The sequence below is a fragment of the Echinops telfairi genome, unplaced genomic scaffold (assembly GCF_000313985.2).
Source record: "Echinops telfairi isolate 266 unplaced genomic scaffold, ASM31398v2 ScPeMD7_7405;HRSCAF=8443, whole genome shotgun sequence".
Lineage (NCBI taxonomy): Eukaryota > Metazoa > Chordata > Mammalia > Afrosoricida > Tenrecidae > Echinops > Echinops telfairi.
The window spans coordinates 6,547,921-6,556,522 of record NW_022111305.1 but is presented as its reverse complement, the minus strand read 5'-3'; the positions used below and the strand labels follow the sequence as shown (position 1 = coordinate 6,556,522).

Sequence of the window (8,602 nt, the reverse complement as noted above, 5' to 3'; positions counted from 1 at the left end):
CCTTACGGATAAATATAACGAAGACAGGCTTCTGTTCTCAGGTCATGAAAACTTCTGATCCAGTCTCTCAAACAAAGATGGAGAAAGCTCCCTTAGTGTCCATTAATCATATATCACCTGCTTTATGGAACATGCTACAAACCACTTAGATGAAGGGGACACCACCTCAGTTGGGGTCATTTCTTAACGAAGGTGGTGAAGTCACAAGACCATTTATTTGCTGCCATACAACATTGTGAAAGGCCACTCCAAATCAACAAATACCCTGACAAGAGAATGACGAGCAACAGATGGACAAATATGCTTGACACAATGGATGGATGTATGAATTGTGATAAGAGTTGTATGAGCCCCCAATAAAATGATTTTAAAAAAAAAGAAAAGAAAAAATTGGCAATGAATATTGGTGATGGTTGCAGAGGATGACCAATGTAATTAGTGTTATTAAATTGTACATATGGAGAATATTGAATTGAAAAAATTCTGTTTTACATACATATGTGTGTATGTATACATATAAATATATGATTACAGTAAGCAGTGAAATTTAAATTAGAAGAAAAAATAAAGAGCGATAATTGACCTTACTGGAAAGCGGAAAGGGAGCAAGTATGTTTCAGAGAGATGTTTACATTTCTTTTGGAAGATAACTGCTATTCTCTTGCATTGGGAAAGTGGCTTAAGTACTCAGAGAGAACTTAAAGGAAGAATAACCCTCCTAATATGTTCTTAATTAGACACTTTTGACCTACTTTCTATTCAGTCCTTAGTGACCCGGTTTGGGTGCTATAAAATACTGGGACTTCAGACTCTGTCCTTTCAAAGAGTTCAACATCTTGCATAGACCACGCCAGAAAGAGTTGTGGAAACCATACTAAGTGAACTGGGACTTCCTCACTCACCTGTAGACCTTGACCTTAAGGCTGAAACTCCCAAGTGAGAAGAAACCAATGACAGCCATTCCAGGATTATGGCAGTCGTTGACTTGGTTTGGAACCCTCTGAGTATGCTTTGCGTATGCTCATATATATAAGGTGACCCATGGCCATCCTAGATTTCATGCCCCCTTGCTTTTACTGTAGGAGCCCTGGTAACATAGGGGTTACGAGTTGTGAATGCGTGCCCTCTGTTTGGTGGTTAGAAACTACCGGAGGAGACAGATTGGGCTTTATACTCTCATACACAAGGGTCTATATGAGTCACCACGGACTCAATGAGAGGGAGTCAATGTTTGTTTTCTTGGATTTGCTTTACTATGACATGTATTAATCTGATTGGCATGGTTCTATCTTTGTGAATGAATGTTATAGAAAATTTTGTACATGAATTATTTTATTTTAGTTTTTTAAAATCATTTTATTGGGGGCTCTTACAGCTCTTATAAGATTTCATTTGTTTCGAGCATATTTGTACATATGTTGTCATCATCATTTTCTAAACATTACTTTCTAATTGAGCCCTTAGTATCAACTCCTCTTTTTTCCCTCCCTCACCCCTTCCACCCTCATTGACCCCTTGATAACTTATAAATTATTATTATTTTCATGTCTTACACCAACCGCTGTCTCCCTTCACCCATGTTACTGTTGTTCATCTCCCTGAGTGTGTGTGGTGGTGGTGGTGGTGGTGGTGGTGGTGAAATATGCGTCAATCCCCTTCTGTCTCACCTTCAACCTACCCTGTTGGTATCACTACTCCCAATTCTGTTCCTGAGGGGTTTATCTGACCTGGATTCCATGCATCATGACCTCTTATCTGTACCAGGGTACATACTCCATCCCAGCCAGCACTGAAAGGCAGGATTGGGGTCATGATAGGGGAAGGCTGTGTGTGTGTGTGTATGTGTGTGTGTGTGTGTGTGTGTGTGTGTGTGTGTGCTTAAGCTTCAAATAACCAGAGGAATATCATGTGTTTTAGCAGTGCTATACTGCACCTGGTTGACTTATCCCTTCCTTGTTACCTTTCTGTGAGGGGATGTCCTATTGTCTACAGATGGGTTTTGGGTCTCTGCTCAGGGCCCCCTAATTCTCAACAATATGTTTTTTGTTTGTTTTGAGTTTTCTGATGCTTGCTACCTGATTGCGTCAAGACCTCATGATTGTACAGATGTTCTTCTTCCATGTGGGCTTGTTGCTTCTCTGCTAGATGGCTGCTTGTTTAACTTCATGTCTTTAAGACCCCAGATGCTATATATTTTGAAAGTCAGGCACCATCAGCTTTTTTCATCACATTTGCTTATGCACACATTTGTCTTCAGTGATCATGTCAGGAGAATGAGCATCACAGCATGTGAAGTTTTTAGAACAAAGTGTTCTTGTGTTGAGGGAGAGCTTGAACAAAAGCCCAAAGTCCATTCACTTCCTCAATTTATTGCCACAGAAATATATGTACCCATGCCAATTTCTCTATTTTTTAAAAATATTTTTATTAGGGGCTCATACAACTATTATCGCAATCCATACACACATCAATTGTGTAAAGCGCATTTGTACATCATTCTCAAAACATTTTCTCTCCACTTAAACCCCCGACATTAGGTCCTCATTTTTCCCCTCCCTCTCCACTCCCCCCCTCCCTCATGAGCCCTTGATAGTTTATAAATTGGTATTTTGTCATATCTTGCCCTGTCCGAAGTCTCCCTTCACCCACTTTTCGGTTGTCTGTCCCCCAGGGAGGAGGTCACACACAGTTCCTTGTAATCGGTTCCCTCTTTCCTACCCATTCTCCCTTTACCCTCCCTGTTTCGCCACTCACACCACTGGTCCTGTAGGGCTCATCTGCCCTGGATTCCCTGTATTTTCAGTTCCTATCTGTACCAATGTACATCCTCTGGTCTAGCCAGACTTGTAAGGTCGAATTCGAGTCATGGTAGTGGGAGCAGGGAGGAAACATTTAGGAACTAGAGGAAAGTTGTATTTCTCATTGTTGTTACATCGCACCATGACTGGCTTGTCTCCTCCCCGAGACCCCTCTCCAAGGGGATCTCCAGTGGCCTTCTAATGGGCTTTGGACCTCCACTCCGCACTCCCCCCATCATTCACTAGGGTAAGATTTTTTGTTCTGATGATGCCTTATACCTGATCCCTTCGACACCTCGTGGTTGCATAGGCTGGTGTGCTTCTTCCATGTGGGCTTTGTTGCTTCTGAGCTTGATGGCCGCTTGATTACCTTCAAGCCTTTAAGACCCCAGACGCTATACTTTTTGATAGCCGGGCACCATCAGCTTTCTTCGCCACATTTGCTTATGCATCCATTTGTGCAATTTCTCTATTTTTATGGATTAATATATTTGCATAAGTGCACACCCATGTTTATATCTGTATCCATAGCTTTGCTTCCTAGATATTTCCTGTTTTCTTTTACCTTCCTCCTGCCACACCATTATGCTAGAACTTCTTCTGTCTCTTAGTAATTCATCTCGGCTAGATTGCTGTTCCTCCAACACCACCAGAATCTCTATGTCCTTCTTGTTGTTACTTTTAATTCCCCAGTTGTTCCTCTGTCTGTGACATTGTTTGCTCACCACTCCATTCCCTTGCCTCCTCCTCTCCCCAAGTCCCTCTGGAACTGTCAGTCCCATTGCTTTCTCCTCAGTCTTGCTTCCCATGCCTATCTAATATTGGTAGGCAAAACAACAATAACAGAGACAAAACAAAAATAACACAAAAGATTGAATAAAAAGAGAAAAGAAAAAGAAAAAACTAACACCCAAAAGCCGCCACCACCCCCAAAGCCTACATAATTCTAGGTCTATCCACTGACCTTCATGACTTTCTCCCCATCAGTCCTAGGGGGTTCCAGGAATTTTCCTTCCTAATTTGAAGTTCATTTTCGGGTATCCTCAGGGGATTTGTGGCTTTTCTTTGCTCCCGTTGCTGGTCTGTTATCTTCCCTTCTTGGCTTGCCCCACTTTAGTGGTGGTCTGATAGGACACGCTCCCTGCCATGTGTCCCCAGTATTGTCCTCTGTCACAGTATGCTCCAGTGAGGGGACATCATGTCTCAAGCTGCTGTCAGCCCTACAGTCCTTTCTGTGTCTTTGCAACTCTGTGTAGGGACATCATCCTCAGGGCTTGGTGTGCCCGTATGGGGTCTAGTCCCTCGCTCTCTCTTTTATCTTCTTGGTTTGATTCTGTATGGATGTGGCAGACCAGCCCCTCTTCCCAACCTGAAGGTTTAGTGTTGTCCTCTTTAGCACGTATTTCTTTGGGGTGTCACTTTGAGGGGGATGGAGAGAACAGGGAGGAAAAAAAGAGGGAGATGATGATACTGGGGAAATAGATTACTAAGACACCCATGGGAAGGGTATTGTATCATTTATGTGTCTGCAGAAATGGGAGGGTAAGTGCAGACCCCAAACCTGGAGGGCAATGTAACCACATGAAGCAACTCATGAACAGAGAGGTCGACAGGACCAGCCAAATCAGAGCCAAACAATTCATTCTTATGACATGGCCCTGATCCATGTGTGCCCTCATGAAAAGCCCAGAGATATAGGTGGTACAGAAAATGTGGTGAAGAAAACAGATGGTGCCTGGCTATCAAAAAGAAGTGTATCTGGAGTCTAAAAGGCTTGTTTTCACACAAGCAGTCATCTAAGTGAGGCATCGATCAAATCCATATGAAAGAAGCACATTAGCCTATGTGATCCAGGAATTATAAATAATAAAATGTCAGAGCTTAAATTGTGAACACCTCATTTACAGGAGATTGTGGATGGCAGGGTTAGCCCAAAGTCCATTTTCAGGGTCCCTACATGGATTAAGCCTCTGGTGAGTCCCCTCTGATCATAGATGAGGGATGTGAATAATCTTGCTATTAGGCCAAGAACATTGTAACCTTGACTATGGAGGATGTAGTTAAGTTAAAATGCAATACCTTATCATTTGATATCCCTTTTGACCCATTTTTCAGTTTTTTCATATGTTTTTAAGAAGTATCGGGGAAATACATGTGGGTGTAGAATCCCCTTTGGCCATGGCCCAGGGATATGAATTAACCTTGTTACTGGGCAGAGTGTAATGGAACATGGGTTTTTGCAGAAATCCGTTAGGTTAAAATCTAATACCTTATCATTCATTTGATCTCCCTTTTGACTCATTTTAAATGTGTTCTGGTTGTTAATATTTCCTAATTTCTTTTTGATTGAGGTCTTCCTCTGGTTTGTTTTGATATTGTTGTTTGTTTTGGCTTGTTTTTCTTTTGTATGTTCTCCAGGATATGACATCCAGGAAAAATAATCTATAGAGACAGCAACCGGAATAATGGATTATTGGGAAGGGAGTGTGGTGGGAAATGGGAAACTAGTAGTAATAAGTACAAGAATAAAGAAAATGATCCAGGGATGTATACAGTAACCAACTGAAAAGGAGGGGAGGTGGGAAGAAAAAAAAAAAAGACATGGATTTCAGGGGAACAGAAGGGTATTTTTTATATCTCCACAGGGAAGGAGGGACCAGACTTCAACCAGGTGCTCCAGCATTAGGCAGGGAACCAATAGGGAGGTCTGAGGGGTTGGCCCCAATCCCAACTACGTGGACAGCCTCCCCTTCCCCCAGAAGAATTTACTTCAAAGGACAGCACTGAAGCTACAGCTCAGGGAGAGGGACATGTCTGATCATAGCACACAGGAACAAATGAAAAAGGAGCATAAGAGAGTGGAGCACATCCTGGCTCACTGAGCCTTGAAGACAATACCCCTGCTCAGAGCAGCCAATGCACAGAGACAATATGGCTGGCCCCACTACGAGACACATCATCTCTCACTGATCCATAGCCCTATGGGGGACAACACTGGAGACACAGTGCAAGAATTGCGCCTGATCTGACCCCACCATACCGAGACAAAACACTAAGGGTGTGCAACAGAACAGCAAGGGGAGCAGAGCAAGGAAGTCCTGAGGGAATACCAAAAATAGACTTTGGGACCAGGCCATGGTACCTCATCAGACTTGACTGGAAAACACTCCTACAGGTCAAAAAACAGACCTTGAACTATTTACATGCTTTTCTTTTTTTGGTCATTGGTTTGTTGTTATTTTGTTTTCTTTTGTTGTTTTGTTTTGTTCTGTCTTGTTTTTTGTGCATATTATTATTTCTGCAGGTCTATCTAGATAAGATAGGTGGGATAAACAATCTGGAGGAGAAAACAATGGGACTGATGATTCCGGGTCCACACGGGAGAGGAAGAGACAGGGGAAAGAAAGTGAGTGTTAACAAACCCAGGGACAAGTGAACAACAAGTGATTCCAAATTGATGGTGAGGAGGGTGTAGAAGGTCTGGTAGGGCTTGATAAAGGGCAATGTAACAGAGAGGAATTACTGAAACCCAAATGAAGGCTGAGCATGATAGTGGGACAAGAGGAAAGTAAAAGAACTAGAGGAAAGAACTAGGAGGCAAAGGGCATTTATTGAGGTCTAACTACAGGCATGTGCATATGTAAATATATTTATATATGACGATGGGGAAATAGATCTATGCACATATATTTATAGGTTTAATATTAAGGTAGCAGATGGACATTGGGTCTCTGTACTCAAGTACTCCCTTAATGCAAGAACACTTTGTTCTATTAAATTGGCATTCTGTGATGTTCACCTTCCTGACACGATCGCTGAAGACAAAGCAGATGCATAAGCAAAAGTCGTGAAGAAAGTTGATGGTGTCCAGCAAGCAAAAGATATAGTGTCTGAGTTTTTAAAGACTTGAAGATAAACAAGCACCCATCTAGCTCAGAAGCAACAAAACTAATATGGAAGAAACACACCAGCCCGTGTGATCACAAGGTATCAAAGGGATCAGGTATCAGGCATCAAAGAACAAAAAATCATATCATTGTGAATGAGAGGGAAAGCAGAGTGGGGATCCAAACCCCATCTGTAGGCAACTGGACATCCCCTTACAGAAGCATCACAGGGAGGAGATGAGTCAGTCAGGATGCAGTATAGCACCAATGAAACATACACATTTCCTCTAGTTCTTTAATGCTTTCTCCTTCCCCACCCCCACCCCCACCTCCGCTATCATGATCCCAATTCTCCCTTAAATATCCATCTAGACCATAGGATGTACACTGGTACAGATAGGAACTGGAAACACAGGGAATCCAGGACACATAAATTCCTCAGGACTAATAACGAAAGTAGTGATACGAGGAGGGGAAGGGGAAGGTGGGGTAGAAAGGGGGAACTGATCACAAGGATCTACATATAACCCCCTCCCTGGGGGACAGACAACAGAAAAGTGGGTAAAGGAAGACATCGGACAGTGTAAGACACGACAAAATAATAATCATTTATAAATTATCAAGGGTTGGTGAGGGATGTGGCAGGGAGGGAGAGGGAAAATGAGAAGCTGATACCAAGGGCTCAAGTAGAAAGAAAATGTTTTGATAATGATGATTTCAACAAATGTTACAAATGTGCTTGACACAGTAGATGCATGTATGGATTGTGATAAGAGTTGTAAGAGCCCCCAATAAAATGAGTATAAAAGAAAAAAGAAGAGAATGTTCTAGAACTGATTGTGTTGATGATTGTACAACTAAATCTTTTTGAGGAGACGGAGAAATTGAAGTGCGTATTATGTGAATTTTATTTCAATAAAACTGTTTTAAATGAGGACACACACACACACTCACAAACACACACACAGATATACTAAGTTGTGGAGCACTGGGGCCTATTTAGATAGTTCAACTCTGCCTTAGAGTTCCACCTCTGCCACTGTAGTGGCCAGTCAGTCTCAAGGCATTCGGCAGCTGCAGACAGCCTGAAAGCCAGCCACCCAGGAGTCTGAGGTCAGCAAGTAAAAGGGAGGCTGAAGCAATCTTAAGAAGCTCAAGCTGAAATCAAACAGTGCCGCCTGCAAAGGGAGCCAAAGCTCAAGCTGGTTCTGGGATCCCCTGGCTGTTGTAGCACTCACATGGCAAAATGCCCAGGAGCAGATTATCCTGGAAACCTACTTCTTGCAGAACTGGGATGAAGTCCTGGATAACCTCCTGAGCTTGGTCTGCGACAACTGCCCCAAATCCATGAATACTACTGGATGAATAGACGGGGAAGGAGGGAGTGCCTGTATCATGGATTGATGTTTTAGATGCTCTCGCATGGAATAACGCACTTGAGCAACACTAGGGTTTATTCCTGTTAGAAGTCCTTATAGTACTTATATTTACAGTCGATTCCTGCTCTTGTAGAGTAGCAAACCAAGTACTTTGTGTAGACTCAGAGCTTATCAAAAGATGTCATCCTGTTACTTTGAATTTCAGATTAATTTAATGGTATATCATTTTCCTATGCTTTTTAGTTGAAGCAACATACACAGCAACATGAATTTTTCCCTCTTAGATTCCTAGTACAAAATAAATTAAAGCAAAACAAAAACAATTTTTTGAAGTAAGAAATAGGTTATATACATATGTTATTCCCCTAAGACTGGCTTGAGGATTAGGGGCTTTATGAATGACAAAGAAGTAAGTAGCTGTTTTTTAACTTGTGTAAGCAGCTGTTGTTATTTGGTGTCATCAGTTGGTCCTGACTCATTGCGACTGTGTTAGTCTGGATAGACTAGAGACACACATTCATAGGCACTCATATGTGTA

At 42.1% G+C, this 8,602-nt stretch overlaps 1 pseudogene; it reads left to right on the top strand.

The window, feature by feature from the left end:
- The first annotated feature begins 5,263 nt into the window (after positions 1-5,263).
- LOC115871790 lies at positions 5,264-8,097 on the top strand (annotated as a pseudogene).
- The last annotated feature ends 505 nt before the right edge of the window (positions 8,098-8,602 follow it).